Consider the following 17,030-nt stretch of genomic DNA (forward strand, 5'->3'; position numbering starts at 1 on the left):
TCCGAAGTTGTAACATCCCCTTAGAAAAATTAAGAATGACAGTGCTGGTAAACCTCTACGTTATTTGATTTTCAAACAGCTGAGCAAAACTGAACGTACTCAGACATTTCTCTCTTTACTTATTCTGATCAACACTAAACTGACACACAATATTTTTTGCGCAACACAATCTGACTTTCAATAATCCCTACAAAAGACTGGCCCTGACTAATACCTATACCTTTCATGAATCACTTACCTCACAAAAATCTTCGTTACCCGAACTATTGCAATACAGCGGGCGCCAATACTGCCAGCTAAATAAAAGATACTAACTACTGAAGGCACTAACTACTGATAGGCATAGCAAATGAAAGATTTTGATAGAGAACAAACAATGTATTTACCTTAATAATGTTCAATAGTCATCATATATATATATATATATATATATATATATATATATATATATATATATATATATATCAGTTCATGATATCCAGTATTACAAATTTACTCTTTCTGATGGACGCATGTCCAGATCGTCCGCTCTCAAAATTCTGCCATCTCTCAAAAATGGCTCTGAGCACTATGGGACTCAACTGCTGAGGTCATTAGTCCCCTAGAACTAGTTAAACCTAACTAACCTAAGGACATCACAAACATCCATGCCCGAGGCAGGATATATATATATATATATATATATATATATATATATATATATATATATCAGTTCATGATATCCAGTATTACAAATTTACTCTTTCTGATGGACGCACGTCCAGATCGTCCGCTCTCAAAATTCTGCCATCTCTCTCAAAAATGGCTCTGAGCACTATGGGACTCAACTGCTGAGGTCATTAGTCCCCTAGAACTAGTTAAACCTAACTAACCTAAGGACATCACAAACATCCATGCCCGAGGCAGGATTCGAACCTGCGACCGTAGCGGTTCCAGACTGCAGCGCCTTTAACCGCACGGCCACTTCGGCCGGCGCCATCTCTCTCCCCATGTCCACCGCTGCTGGCGGCTGACCTCCAACTGCGCAAAGCTACGCGCTGTTCACATCCAACTTCCCACCACTACAATAGCAAATATTCCAACAATGCAAACCAGCCACAGACCGCACACAGCCCAGTCAGTGATTTTCATACAGAGCGCTATGTGGCGTTACCAACATAAAAAACTAAACAGTCTTCTTACAAGGTGAAAGGATATCAATGATAAGATCCGCTGATGACTTTGCTATCCTCAGTGAAAGTGAAGAAGAATTGCAGGATCTATAGAATGGACTGAACAGTCTACGGAGAACAGAATATGGATTAAGAGTAAACAAAGAAAGGCGAAAGTAATGAGACTTAGCAGAAATTAGAACAGCGACAAATTTAACACCATCGTGAGTTGTCACGAAGTAGATGAAGTTAATGAATTCTACTACCGAGGCAGCAAAATAACCAATGACGGATGGAGCAAGTAGGACGTAAAAAGCGGACTAGAACTGGCAAAAAGGGAATTCCTGGCCAAGAGATCTACTAGCATCAAACATAGGCCTTAATCAGGGGAAGAAATTTCTGAGGATGTACGTTTGGAGCGCAGCATTGTATAATGAAACATGGACTGTGGGAAACCGAAACAGAGGAGAATTTAAGCATTTGAGATGTGGTGCCACAGAAGAATGTTGAAGGTAAGGCGTGAAGAGGTTCTACGCAGAATCGAAAGTAATTATGGAAAACACTGGCAAGAAGAAGATAAAGAATGATAGGACATTTGTTAAGACTTCAGGGAGTGACTTCCTGGTACTAGAGGAAGCTGTGGAGGGTAAAAACTGTGGAGGAAGATAGATTGGAATACATGCAGCAAATAATTTTATATAAAAATATTGAACTTCATGAGTTTCGCCTTCCTTTGCGCACCCACTTACCTTCCCTCACAAGGATCCTTTAAAAAATGGTTCAAATGGCTCTGAGCACTATGGGACTCAACTGCTGAGGTCATTAGTCCCCTAGAACTTAGAACTAGTTAAACCTAACTAACCTAAGGACATCACAAATATCCATGCCCGAGGCAGGATTCGAACCTGCGACCGTAGCGGTCTTGCGGTTCCAGACTGCAGCGCCTTTAACCGCACGGCCACTTCGACCGGCAAGGATCCTTTACCAGTCCATCAAATTCCCGCATCTCCTCCCCCACACTGAACTCTTCCGTACAATCTACAGCATCTGCAAACTCAACTCCAGTTCTATTGTCTCACTCTAATTCCCAATACTGGTAAGCTGCCACGCCGCTACAGACATAGCCCACCAGCCCTACATCTACATACGCACGCTCACAGCCTCTCCCAACAAAATTTCAACAGCTTGCTCTCACAGACATTGAAATCCGCTCCCATATGTTTCCAGTCCAACATCTATGGCATTTCCCCACGTATGCCAACCCATCATGGATCCACCCTACCCTTTTCGTCGCCATCTTTCCCTACAGTTTTTCTCCTACTTATTATTGTGGATCTATACGCACCTCAAACTACTACTCTCTTTCTCTCTACCCAACATGTACCCCAACACCTCTATAGATAGTATCCAGCAGACCTCTATATTTATATCCGTACCCTACTAAATACCTAATGTTTTTACACTAGAAAGACAATTTTTTTCTCAGTGAAGGTCCTTCAACTTTTGGTGAAGTGCAGTGATCCTTTTCTGATATTATCGATTCTACACGTTTTGTGTCTGTTCTTATTGACTTTATTTTGCCTTTTGCTTTTTCCTGATTTAATTATAAAAAGACAATCAAGTCTATTTTAGTTTTCGTCTTGTTTGTGTAATAAACCCCTTGGCTGCAGAGTGGGTTGATTGTATCGTGAGCAGTCCATCCCCGTCCTTACGACATGGAGGTGACATGACAACAATCACGAAAAGATAAACAGAAGGTATCACACGAAGTGTCGGATGTTCTTGAAATTCTTTACATATCATCACCTAGTTGTAATAGGTCACCTACACCTCTACCTTCGATGTTATCGTGCAAAGAGTATATACTCAGCAACTTGCTGAAGTACTTAGTAAATTGACAGGATAGAGGATGGGCATAATTTTGAGGATGAAGTTCTGACATACCAGGCATGATTCTATTGGGACTGTTAAAATATCAAAAATTCCAACACATACTCCTGAATTTTTTTCTTAGTAGTTAAGAGGAAGGCGAGGGGCTGATAACAGTATCCACTCTTCAGCTTGATCTCTACACTCCTGAGATAAAGAAACTTCACAGGAAATTTTTCCTTTTCATATTTTCCAGAAAACTAATACACAACCACGCCGAAAATGCAAATGATTTTTTTATAATTCACTAAGGCGTAAATGGAGCTTCACAAGTCTGGACCTCAGGTATCACTTTACTAGTCTTTGCTTTGTATTTACTTTTCTCTTTCTCCAAAAAGAACATTCTATTCAGCAATATATATATTTTATTTGAAACGGTAAACTGTATTTGCTAATGCACACAGAAACTAGAATTCTTACTGTTAATATTTTGAATTACAGATTTTGTTTTTGTTGATGCATTTATACAACTTAATAAATGCACGGAAAAAATAATCATACAATACTTTCTGGCGATCAATAATTTGCTACCGCCAATAAATAAATCTTTATGTTTTGCTACAAGTTTCAAAACAATTATTTTTGACAATACATATATACATTCCACATTTGATGCACATATTTGTTATCTCGGAATTGCGTTTCCTGCATCTTGAGGCATTCCTCCCCTCAACAAATTTTGGTATTTGGCCAACATTGTAATACCTAACTTCTGAAACGTGTGGCAACATATCTCATCTTAACGTTCTTATTGTACACCTGTCAGTTTCATCAAGCTCAGCAGAACAATCTTCAGTCAAAAATGAGAATTCATCTTCTTCCCATTATGGTAATTCCGCATAGCTGTCGTCAAGGAGTCGTCCAATCACTCATCAGTTAATATTTCATGCGTTTCTGCAGAATGTAGTTATTTCAGTATTGCATTATCGAAGACCAAATTGAAATTAGCAAATGTGCATTATGACTTGAGGTCCACCTCCAGAAAATAGGTTATCTCATAGTAACGAACAAAATGTATACAAATCTGAACTAGTTCTCAATATCTAGAATTAGCGAATGTCAGGTAAAAAGACAGATTCTTAGACTAAAATTTAGGCATAATAATTATTTACATACATTTCAGATTTGCAGACGTAACCATTGTCTGCGTACGACCAGCTGTAACGCTGTGTCCTGGTTTTAAAACCAAGAATTAGAAAGTACAAACTCATGGAACATCTGTCTAAAAGCTGGAAAATACGCTTAGTTACGGTGAAAAAAGTGAATGAAGGTCCACTCGTGTGAACCGAGAGAACGAAGAGGATATAGGTATTGCTTGCAATACAACTGGAGATAATACAAAAGAATGCAATAAACGCAAGTTGCAGCCATTGAATGATTTTGATGTGGTGATGGAATTGGCATTGTAATGGTGCTGATGCTGGAGGCTAGGTAGTCCGACTGGAAGTCGTCTTCAGTGGATCAATTAACAGCTCTGGTATAAAAACTCGGGTGGAATGGAATGTGAGAGGGAACGAGAGGTGACATGTAGGTGGGGGCCTAGAGTAATAGGCTAAGTTGAAGAAGCCAGTTTTTCATGTACAGCGAGTGTTGGGGTAATGCAATAGGATCTGGCAGTCTAATGGTGAGGAGTGAGAGCAGGGACAAGGGTGTGTAGACGGGGAGAAAGTGAAATTGCGAGTAGTTCTGGGAGTATGTAGCTGTTGCATTGAGATGAAATACGGGCGGGATGGCAGTGTAATTTCTAATAGGATATGGGGTCGCTCAAATGAATAAATGCTTTGGAGAACAGTGCTGACGGGACGAATTATTTCTTTGGTGGAGGGTGCGAGACTTAAGAAATTGTTTGGGTGGAGATCCTCAATGATTTTCTACAATGTTTGCATTCCTAAGCCCGCTTCTGTGTACTGTAACAGGCTTCAGACGTTAAGTTGCAAACAATTCGCGTCTTCAAAGAAGAAGAGAAGATTTTTATTTTTTCGGTTTGGTGCCTGCTGCTTCTTCACGGTCGTTTTTGAAAATTCAGTCTGAAATAATGACAAGCTCGGCACACAGCACAATGCAGGTCAGGAGCCGGCAAATACTGTGCTGCACAGCGTGTGCAGCATCGCGCACGCCCGCGTAAAGAGTCAGGAGGTGGGAAAACTAATGGTTCAAATGGCTCTGAGAACTATGGAACTTAACTTCTGAGGTCATCAGTCCCCTAGAACTTAGAACTACTTAAACCTAACTAACCTAAGGACATCACACACATCCATGCCCGAAGCAGGATTCGAACCTGCGACCGTAGCAGCCACGCGGTTCCAGACCGAAGCGCCTAGAACCGCTCGGCCACCGCGGGACGGCGGAAACTAATGACAGCAACGTACTACTTGCAGTGTTTTTGTTCCTATTAGTAACCCTGAACGACGATTCATTTGGACAGTCTTACGCTATCGATCGTGTTTGCAAGCAGTGTTTACCAGCTCAAAATACACAGTGCACTTCGAACTCAAGTGCGCAGAGGTCATATAACGTGTGAGAAAGTTGAGTGCGTAACCGTTTTTAACGGCGTTAAATGATTAGCAGGCAATTTCTTGAAGCATATACACTATCCGATTAGAAGTATGTGGACACCTATTAGTGGATATTAATGTGTGGTGTGTCCACCATTCTCCTTTGTGACAAAAAACCCTGAGCACTATGGGACTTAACATCTGTGGTCATCAGTCCCCTAGAACTTAGAACTACTTAAACCTAACTAACCTAAGGACATCACACACATCCATGCCCGAGGCAGGATTCGAACCTGCGATCGTAGCGGTCACGCGGTTACAGACTAAAGCGCCTAGAACCGCACGGCCACACCGGCCGGCTTCTTTGTGACAGCCTGACATTTTAACTTATCTCAAATGTGTTCCATTGAGTTGAGGTCGGGACTCTGAGAAAACCAGCCCATTTCAGGAATACTATTGTCCACAAACCATTGCCTCACAGATGCTGCGTTCTGACAGGGTGCATTCTTACAATGACACATCATTCATCGTCTCCGACTGTTCGTCTACTGCACGCACTGTACAATGCTGTAACATGAGTTCACATCCTTCCGCATTTAGCTTGTTGTTAAGCGCAATAGAGGAACCCCAACCTAACCACGAAAACACACCCATACCTTAACACCATCTGCCCCGTACTTCACTGTTGAAACTACACACTACACTACATTACAGTACACTACACTACACACTATGCCAAAGCCAAACCATTCTATCGGATAGCCACAGAGTATACCGTGATTCACCATTTCAAATCAGTCGCCAGTCGTCGAGGAGGCGTAGCTCTTTACATCACCACAAACGTCACTTGGCACTGACTACGGAAATGTGAGAAAGGTGTGGCTCATGGATAACTGCTCCACCACTGTACGCCATTCTTTTTAATTCCCTATGCACGCTCTTCGTCCTGACTGGAATGCTGCTAACAGTTCGGAATTTACGAGGTATTACTTCCGCTGACTTCATGCGATTTCTTACAACCGTCAGTCCGTGTCCGTCAATGCATTTCCTTTCCACTTCACAATCACACCACCAATACTCGACCTGAGTACGTTTAGAAAGATCGAAACGCCCCTTATGGATTTGTTATATGACGTTCACGTTCGAAGCCACTGAGTTCCGCTGACCGACCCACTCTTCTGTTACTGCTTGCCTAGTGACAACACAGTACTCTCTCTCTTTCTCCTTTTATACCGGCGGGCCCCAAATTTTATAGAGGTGTCCGGATACTTTTGGACAGTAGTGTATTACACAAACTGCCACACTGTACTCGCAATTGGTAGCACGGAGATTTAAATCCGTTTCTAGCCGTCCAGATATAGGCTCTCCACAGTCCAACAAAATCGATTGAGGCAAATGCCGGCATGCTTCCTTTGAAAATTACACGTCCGATTTCGTTCTCCAGCCAACCTCCACCAAGCTTATGCTCCCTCTGTAACGGTTTTATCGTCGAAGTTGCGAGAATCTTCCTTCCTTCTACATCTTCACCTACATAAATACTCCGCAAGCTAGACGAAGGGTACCCCGTACCACTACTAGTCATTTCCTTTCCTGTTCCACTCGCAAATAGAGGGAAGAAAATACGACAGTCTATGTGCCTCCTTATTGGCCCTAATTTCTCGTATCTTATCTTCGTGATCCTTACGAGAAATGTCTGTTGGTGGCAGCAGAATCGTTCTGCAGCCAGCTTCAAATGCCGGCTCTCTAAATTTTCTCGTTAGTGTTCCTCGAAATGAACGTTGCTTTCCCTCCAGGGACAGCAATTTGAGTTCCCGAAGCATCTTCATAATACGTGCTTGTTGTTCGAACCTACCGTAACAAATCTAGCAGCCCGTCTCTGTACTGCTTCGCCATTTTCCTTTAATCCGACAGGGTGCAGATTCCAAACACTCGTGCAGTACTTAAGAGTAGGTCCCACTAACGTGCTACATGAAGTCACTTTTTGCAGCTGAACCACACTTTCCTAAAATTCTCCCAATAAATTAAAGTCAACCAGTCGTCTTCCCTACCACAATCATCACATCCTCGTTTAATTTCATATCGCTTTGCAACATTAGGCCCAACGATGTGACTGTTTCATGTAGACCACTACTAATTCTGTATCCGAACATCACGGGGTCACGGGGTTAGTTTTCTTTCTCATCCTCATTACCTTATATTTCTCTACTTTAAGAATTAGCTGCCATTCATCACACCAACTAAAAATTTTGTCTAAGTCATCTTTTATCCTCTTAGAGTCACTCAACTTCGACACCTTCCCGTACACCACAGTATCATCAGCAAACAACGACAGATTGCTGTTCACCCTGTCCGCCAGATCATTTATATATACAGAAAATTACAGCGGTTCGATCACACTTCCCTGAGGCACTGTTGACGATACATTTGTCCCTGATGAACACTTGCCGTCGAGGACAACATACTGGGTTCTTTCACTCGAGAAGTCTTCGAGTCAGTCACATATCCGTGAACCTATTCCGTATGCTTGTACCTTCGTTAATAGTCTGCAAGGGAGCACCGTGTCAAATACTTTTCGGAAATTTAGAAATATGGAATCTGGCTGTTACCCTTCAGCCAAGTTCGCAGTACATCACGCGAGAAAAGGCAAGCTCAGACTCTTACGATCGATGATTTCTAAAACCGTACTGATTCGTGGACACAAGCTTTTCGGTCTCTAGGTAATTATTACGCTCGAACTCAGAATAGGTTGTAAAATTCTGCAGCAAACCGATGCAATGGATATTAGTCTGTGATTTTGTGGCTCCGTTCTTTCAGACTTCTTATATATGATGAAAGGGGTATTATTGCCATGTAAAGAAAATAACTAGCTTCAATTCATTGATTGGATGTGAAATTACACTCGTCATGACACAGAAATTACGTTGTCCTACACTAACAAAGGTTATTTTGTGTAAAATAAGAAGAATGGTAGTCGGAAATCATGTTTTTTGTTAAACACTCAGGAGCCAACGAACTTCCGCTCTGCAAGTAACGCCAGAACTAAAGCAATAGTTAAAATAAACAACTTTCACCAAACAACCAGAAGAGAGAAGCACATTAGTGAAGTGCTCAAACAAATAAGTTATTACTTTTTCCTTTGTAGGCGACAGTTGCTCGTCTTGGAAACAAAAGAACCATGCTACCATATTTTGCACAGATCCACTCAATAATGTCTTGATACTTGGTGTTGCCCATCACAAGTGCGCATTTAGTAAGTGGTTATAAATAAAGAGCAGCTACTCACTGAAGTATAGTGTGGACTGCAATTATCATATGGCAGCGAAACTTGGTAGATATATGCTAATGAGTTAACACGGAATCTATTTATTCTGAAAAACAAATTAGTGCCAAACATGTGCAAATCTGAAACTGTTTTATCTGAACGGCAGCAATCACAGTACTCCATTGAGAGAATATCGCCAAGTGAAACGTCTGATGGCCAAGGGTCTTGCCGCAGTGGTAACACCGGTTCCCGTCAGATCACCGAAGTTAAGCGCTGTCGGGCTGGGCTAGCACTTGAATGGGTGACCATCCGGCTTGCCAAGCGCTGTTGGCAAACGGGGTGCACTCAGCCCTTGTGAGGCAAACTGAGGAGCTACTCTATTGAGAAGTAGCGGCTACGGCCTCGGAAACTGACATATGCCCAGGAGAGCGGTATGCTGACCACATGCCCCTCCATATCGGCATTCAGTAACGCCTATGAGCTGAGGATGACACGGCGGCCAGTCGGTGCCGTTGGGCCTTCATGGCCTATTCGGGAGGAGTTTAGCTTTAGTTTTTTAGAAACGTCTGATGGGAGGCCCGACGTCATTGAATAGTTTGAAGAAGACGATAATGATTCAAAAACACGGGAGACCTTGGTGTGGCATCTGGATGAGAAAGGCGTCCTATCCCGGCGGCAGTTATTGATGAGGCTGCTGTTGCTGTAGCTGACCATGCAGCACGTGGTCCGGGTAGAGCTTGTGCAGTGTCACAGAATTGCCAATGCCATGGGTCAACATTACGCTAAGTTTTGCGGTCTATTTTACATTAGCGGCCGTACAAGATCCAGAGGGTGCAGCAACTAAAATCCCTCGTAGCGACATTCTGAATTTGCTCTTTGGTTTCTGGTTCGGATCGAAGTTGATGACATGTGGCCGGGCGTGGAGTGACGAGGCAAATTTTACACTACAGGGTGCAGGGTGCACACAGAACTACCGAACTGGGGGTACTGTTAAACCGCGTCTTGTGCACGAAGAGCTATTGCAATCGCCGTATGTGACTGTGTGGTGTGGATTCACAAGCACCATTATTCTCGGTCTGTTCTTCTTTGAAGAAAATATACCCATGGGTCCTGTCAGGTGTACCGTGTTGTCTGCACGTTATCGAGACTCCTTGTACAGCATGTGATTCCTGCTTTGGAAGAGCGCAACTGAGTTGAAACCACTGCTCCCATGCAAAGTGAGGCAACATCTCGTGTCGCTCGACCAGTGAAAGATCTGCTTGATGCAACCTTCCACGGACGCGTTAACTCCCGAGGTTTTCCAGATGCATGGCCTGCAAGATACTGATCTATGTGACTTTTGGCTCTGGGGGCATCTAAAAGAACGCATTTGCCAGGGGCACGTTCGGTCCCTATCTGATATGAAGGCCAGTATACAGTACCACACTGCTCAAATTACATCGGAACTGCCGAAAGCAGCTGTTGATCATGTCGACGTCCTCGATGCTCAAGTTGAACAAATCGTTTAAAAGACGGTTAACAATAAAATCAACAAAATGCCTTTCTCACTTGTTTGACCTTTTCTGCTCACGTCCTATTCCTATACGGACACCATTTCTGTACGTCATTCTTGCATTGACAGCTCCAGATTTGAACCCGGTGGCCAAAACTGGAACTATTTCTTTTCCTAGAGTAACTCGGTCCCGCATTAGAATATCTGACAAGTTCCGTTGCCATGCGATAATTTTCAACCCACATTGGACCTCTGTGATAAGCTGCACTTTAATTATACCGACCCAGTAAATACACACCAGCGATCCACTCTGGCTTCGCATGGTTAGCGCAAAGTATCTACGGTCGTACGACTTGTTTATAATGCTTGAAGCAGAATTACTGCTAAGTGATTGCTCAGCATTGCGCCGTTGTGTCGCTCTCCCATCCAGTACACGAGCAGCAGTACATTCAGGCACGAGGTGCGGGTCGGCCAGGTCTTCATCAGTAATCCTTATTTCCAAAGAAGTCATAGTGCTCAACGTCGACATTTGAATTTTCGTGCAGATATTTTCACTGGAGTAAACACAGTGGGTGAGTCAGCTGCCCCTGTAGAGTAAACACAGTGGGTGAGTCAGCTGCCCCTGTACCGATGTCGTTTTATGCAAATGGCAATGTTATAGTTGGCCTTCAAAAACCACGCACGGGATTTTCATATTCTCTCGCTCGCTATGCCCAAACTATTAGTCCTGCAGAGAAAATGAAGAGGCCCATTGTGTAGGGAATTTAGTTAAATGTTGTACTGGTTTACGTTTTAGCTGGAGGCGCTGGTTTTCGAGTCATTCAAGGAAATCCTGAAAAAGTGACCTACAAACCAACTTCCATCGCGTTCGGGAGGACGACGGTTCAATCCCGCGTCCGGCCATCCTGATTTAGGTTTTCCGTGATTTCTCTAGATCGCTCCAGGCAAATGCCGGGATAGTTCCTTTGAAAGGGCACGGCCGACATCCTTCCCCATCCTTCCCTAATCCGATGAGACCGATGACCTCGCTGTCTGGTCTCCTCCCCCAAACAATCCAACACCGGCCACCTTCCATCCCAGATTCGTCTCTCACCAGTCAGAATTTCTTCTGTGTTGTTCTGGCACACTCTCTTACGACTGTACAGAAGCTTCCGACTACACGAACAGTTACCGATATTCGACCTTTTTTAGTATCTCTTGACTGGGCTATTATACCACCAGCATAGTCGGCTGTTTCGTTAACATTACTAATTTAACTGTGCCCGTGAGGAAAGTGAAAGAAGACCACTTTTCTAAACCTTTCGCCGAAACTAATTACGTTAACAAATCAATCCAGACTAATCCTGGCAAGCATGGTAGTTTCGTAGTCAGAAGGCCTCACGAATATTGTTTACTTTATGCTGTAAAAATTCACGAAACTATTAGGTAAACTTTACACAAACGTCAGTTTTACAATTTGTAAGTGCTTGAGTAAGCCGGTGGCATAATAAGGCCAGTCAATGAAGACCAAAAGAGGCCTACGTGGGGAATAGTAGGTGCAATCGCAAATTTTTGTGCAGTGGTAGGAGGCAGTGTAATGAACATCCTGCTACATATCCTGACCGGTGGGGACTGAGTATGGGAGTGGGGGTGCGTTTGAAGATAACTTTTGTACGTTTTTCTCGAACAACTCGAAAACTACGGCCTCTGACGAAAACGTATTTCAGCACAAAATTATACTACATAAAATTTCCTACAAAAAAGTTGTGTTCATTTTTTCTGTCGGAATAACAGTGTGCGCGTATAGAGCGAGAGAATATGAAAATCTTGGGCGCGGTTTTTGAAGTCCAGATGTAACACTGCATGTTGTATGAAACGACATCGGTAGGGGCAACTGACTCGCCATGTATTAAAGATAGTAAGAAATCAAAGGAAATGCAATGGCTCTATAATGAGCCATCGGGGACCACACGTCCATTACACAAAAATGGTCGGAAACATCCCTGCGCAGCCTACCCAGTTTTGTCGGTGAAAGTGCTAACAAGGGGAGGCCACGACGTTTGGAACGCGGTTTTTCTGTAAACTTCGTACACTCGTAGTACTCCACGAGGACAACAAAATGTGTAAGCAGTAGCGCATACTTCTCAAGCATTACAGAGAAAATCGCAAGATAATTTCGGTCGTCGAATATATATCTATGCGTGGCCATTTTAACCATGAAGCGGTTGCAGCCGAGTGGTTACGGCACGGGAGCTCAGCGTGTTCGGTCAACGCGTTAGCTTCCCTTTCTGATAAAAAAAAAAAAAAACTGAGCTAACGGATGAACGAACAAACTGAACGGGTGTCATCGGACTCCGCCCTGAACAAATTCAGCGAACAATATATAACAAAGTGTATTTTTTTTAAAGTGTTTGGCGTTCAAGCAGCTGGATCGCTGGATCGAGTTGCGTTCGTCAGTATTTTTTATTTTCAACGTAGTCATTTTCTTTACTATTTATATTACAGTTGATATAATGGGAAAATATGTGTAACTTTTATTAAATTTACAATGTTATTTGGCAGTCTACTAATTTTTATTATCACAAATAATATAATATTCGTAACTATCGACTAGTAAACGACCAAACGCATGAAGTTATACTGAAAATGTATGCTTGCCTGTGTCTTCAGAACTGTTAGTATTCGAAACTGTTTCTCGGAAGACCCTATTAAAATACACTCGATACTGCATAACCACTTATCAGCGCCGATTCTTAAGGAAGTACTGCTATATGCATGGTTTGCTTCCAAACTATCGTCTGAAAGAGAGGTTTTTGAAAATGTTAACAAGGATTGTTTTTCCACAGAAAACGTCAAAAGACCTTGCGTATGCGGTGCCGTTTAATTTTATGTTTTCCATGCTTTTACGAAAAAATACCATCCTGCAACTTGTAATGTCGAAAGCGACAATTAATTGTACATCTGTCGAAAGCTGTCTGTGCCGGTCAAAACTTGGAGGTAACAAGTCGTTTCGGGTTCCTTCCAGGTATAAGTGATTTCTCAAATCACGGACAAGCATACATTTTCAGTATGGCTTTATGCATTTAGTTGTTTACTAGTCGATAGTTATGATTATTACATTATTTGCGCTAATAAAAATTAGTAGACTGCCAAATAGCATTGTAACTTTAATAAAATTTCATCCGATTACACGTATTTTCCCCATTATATCAATTGTAATATAAATAACAAAGAAAATGACGGTGTTGAAAATAAAAATAAAAACTGACGAACGGAACTCGATCCAGCGATGCAGCGGCTTGAACGCTAAACGCTTTTTTTTAAAAAAAACATTTTGTTTTATATTGTTCGTTGAATTTCGTCAGGGCGGACGTCCGATGACACCCATTCAGTTTGCTCGATGATCCGTTAAAAAAAAAAAAAAAAAAAAAGGTTCAAATGGCTCTGAGCACTATGGGACTTAACATCTGTGGTCATCAGTCGCCTAGAACTTAGAACTACTTAAACTTAACTAATCTAAGGACATTGCACACATCCATGACCGAGGCAGGATTCGAACTTGCGACCATAGCGGTCACGCGGCTCCAGACTGAAGCGCCTAGAACCGCACGGCCACACCGGCCGGCGATGATACGTTCGCTCAGATTTATTATTATTAAGGGTAATTAATGCTCTGACCGAACTCGCTGAGCTCCCGTGCCGGCACCACTCGGCTGCAGCCGCTTCATCGTTAAAATGGCCACGCACAGATATGTATTCGACGACCGAAATTATCTTGCGATTTTTTCAATAACGCTTGAGAAGTACGCGCTACGGCTTACAAATTTTGTAATCCTCATGGAGTACTACGATAGTACGAAGTTTGCTGTAAATCCGCGTTCCAAACGTCGTGGCCTCCCCTTGTAAGTAGTTCACCCTGCAGAAAAACTTAAATCAAATTAATGCTACGTTATTTACGTTTAAACTGGTTGCTTCAACAAATGAACGTGCAGTGTAGCGAAGGAAGTCTAAGATCTTTTCCGCACAGACCATTAGCTAGTCACGCACCTTGTGGGACGGCGGCGTTCTCTGTCCCTTCCTGTTTGGCGGGAGGGACAGAACCTCTTCACGCGCCGCGGCTGCCAGTACAAACAGAGAGAGCCGTAGGCAGAGGAAGCTGCTTCCGGCGAGCCCTGCTTGCCGTCAAGGAACTTGCGTGCCTCCGCGAGTGTTCACCGCTCTCCCACGGCTCTTCCAACCACAAGATGGTAGGCTGCGTGCCGTCGCTGGTCACTTCAGTTCTCTTGTTCTCGGTACCTGCAGTCGTTTCTTCGAAAACCACTCTTCTCCTAAAGCAGGTGTTGGAGTCCTGCAGTTTTTCCAGACATCAAGCTAGTCTCTTCCATGAAATGTACTTGTAAACTACCATATCGCACCGCGGCAAGAACAGACAACTCAGTAAAGCAGGACTTCAGAAAAATCGACTTAAAGAATTCTGTGAAACATATATTGAAGTACATCTACATTTACATCCATACTCAGCAAGCCACCCGACGGTGTGTGGCAGAGGGTACTTCGAGTACCTCTATCGGTTCTCCCTTCTATTCCGTATTGTTCGTGGAGAGAAAGATTGTCGGTATGCCTCTGTGTGGGCTCTAATCTCTCTGACTTTATCCTCGTGGTCTCTTCGCGAGTTATACGTAGCAGGGAGCAATATACTGCTTGACTCCTCGGTGAAGGTATGTTCTCGAAACTTCAACAAAAGCCGGCCGGTGTGGCCGAGAGGTTCTAGGTGCTTCAGTCAGGAACCGCGCGACCGCTACGATCGCAGGTTCGAATCCTGCCTCAGGCATGGATGTGTGCGATGTCCTTCGGTTAGTTAGGTTTAAGTAGTTCTAAGTTCTAGGGGACTGATGACCTCAGATGTTAAGTCCTATAGTGCTCAGAGCCTTCAACAAAAGCCCGTACCGAGCTACTGAGCGTCTCTCTTGCAGAGTCTTCCACTGGAGTTTATCATCTCCGTAACGCTTTCGCGATTACTAAATGATCCTTTAACGAAGCGCGCTGCTATCCGTTGGATCTTCTCTATCTCTTCTATCAATCCTATCTGGTACGGATCCCACACCGGTGAGCAATATTCAAGCAGTGGGCGAACAAGTGTACCGTAACCTACTTCCTTTGTTTTCGGATTGCATTTCCTTAGGATTCTTCCAATGAGTCTCAGTGTGGCATCTGCTTTACCGACGATCAACTTTATATGATCATTCCATTTTAAACCACTGCTAATGCCTATTCCCAGATAATGTATGGAATTAACTGCTTCCAGTTGCTGACCTGCTATATTGTAGCCAAATGATAAAGGATCTTTCTTTCTATGTATTCGCAGCACATTACAAGTAGTATAAGCATCTTCTAAATTTAAAGTAAGTAATTTTGCCAGTGAATTCCATTGTAGTGGACAACAATAATACGGGCAAGTGGTTCTGTTCTCGTCGAATCTGAAGTGTTATGAGGTGATCATTAATTAATTCTTTCAGTTGTGTCACTTTTCTTACTTCTCTAGTAACATTTTTGTTTTTGTTATGATTTTTCACGTAATACTTTTGCCACTTTTCCACCCCAAATTTTATATATATTTTCATGCTGCAATATAATACGACATTCGAACCTCCATGAGGCAAAATTAGTACTTAAGTTAAAGTAGAAAAATGAAGAACAAGTCGAAATTGAAGTATTAGAAAAATACAAAATTGTAATTTATGAAAATAAATACAATTTAAAAAGGAACATCAATCATGTGCAATTTAAGGAACACAATTTACAATTTACGAAAACATAGAATCGTAAGAGGACAAAGCTTTTCGCCGATCAGAGGGATTCGGTATGAACCTACTTTGTAGTAGAAATTTCCATTTGTTTTCTTGTACGTTGCAACGCACGAAATTTCGTAATATTTACAACAGCTGTAATCGTCAAAAAGTATCTGTGAGTGCACGTCTGAAGGGCATCGTAAAGTCAGTGAATCATAAAGTAGTCTATAACCCAAATACTAATGCCGTGAAGCGGACAAATTGCGAGACAGATGATGTTTCTAGTGCAAAAAATGGCTCTGAGCATTATGGGATTTAACATCTGAGGTCATCAGTCCCCTAGACTTAGAACTACTTAAACCTACCTAACCTAAGGACATCACACACATCCATGCCTGAGGCAGGATTCGAACCTGGGACCGCAGCGGTCGCACGGTTCCAGACTGAAGCGCCTAGAACAGCTCGGCCACTCCGGCCGGCTTCTAGTGCACGTTGGCGCACTTAGCACGTATTTTTTCAGTGACAAAAACCAAAAATTGCAGTTTTTTGATATCTCTTTTCATGCGAGGGTACGATATAATGATCCGGCATTCTAAGCTTACTTATTCATCTCCATTGCTTAGAATACAATTTGAAAACGGATTCTTTTAAATGTCTGAATAGGGCACTGTATAAACACGGACATTGTAATAATCAATTTTACTAAAAATTACGTTCAACTAATCGTATACATGAAAAGTTTCACTACTCAGAATGTGCCGCACTTCTTGAGTGACCTACGCACACCTGTCAGTAGCAACGCAGAAACACCAAGCGAGCTGACGCAGTGGTTACCAAGCTAACTCCCATTCGGGAGGACGACGGTTCAAACCCGCGTCCATTCCCGGCGGGGTCAGAGATTTTCTCTGCCTCGTGATGACTGGGTGTTGTGTG

At 42.8% G+C, this 17,030-nt stretch overlaps 1 pseudogene; it reads left to right on the forward strand.

Annotated features, from left to right (window-relative positions):
- Positions 1-9,052: 9,052 nt before the first annotated feature.
- On the forward strand, positions 9,053-9,170 carry LOC126195868 (5S ribosomal RNA; annotated as a pseudogene).
- The last annotated feature ends 7,860 nt before the right edge of the window (positions 9,171-17,030 follow it).

This window comes from Schistocerca nitens, chromosome 7 (genome assembly GCF_023898315.1).
Source record: "Schistocerca nitens isolate TAMUIC-IGC-003100 chromosome 7, iqSchNite1.1, whole genome shotgun sequence".
Taxonomy (NCBI): Eukaryota; Metazoa; Arthropoda; class Insecta; order Orthoptera; family Acrididae; genus Schistocerca; species Schistocerca nitens.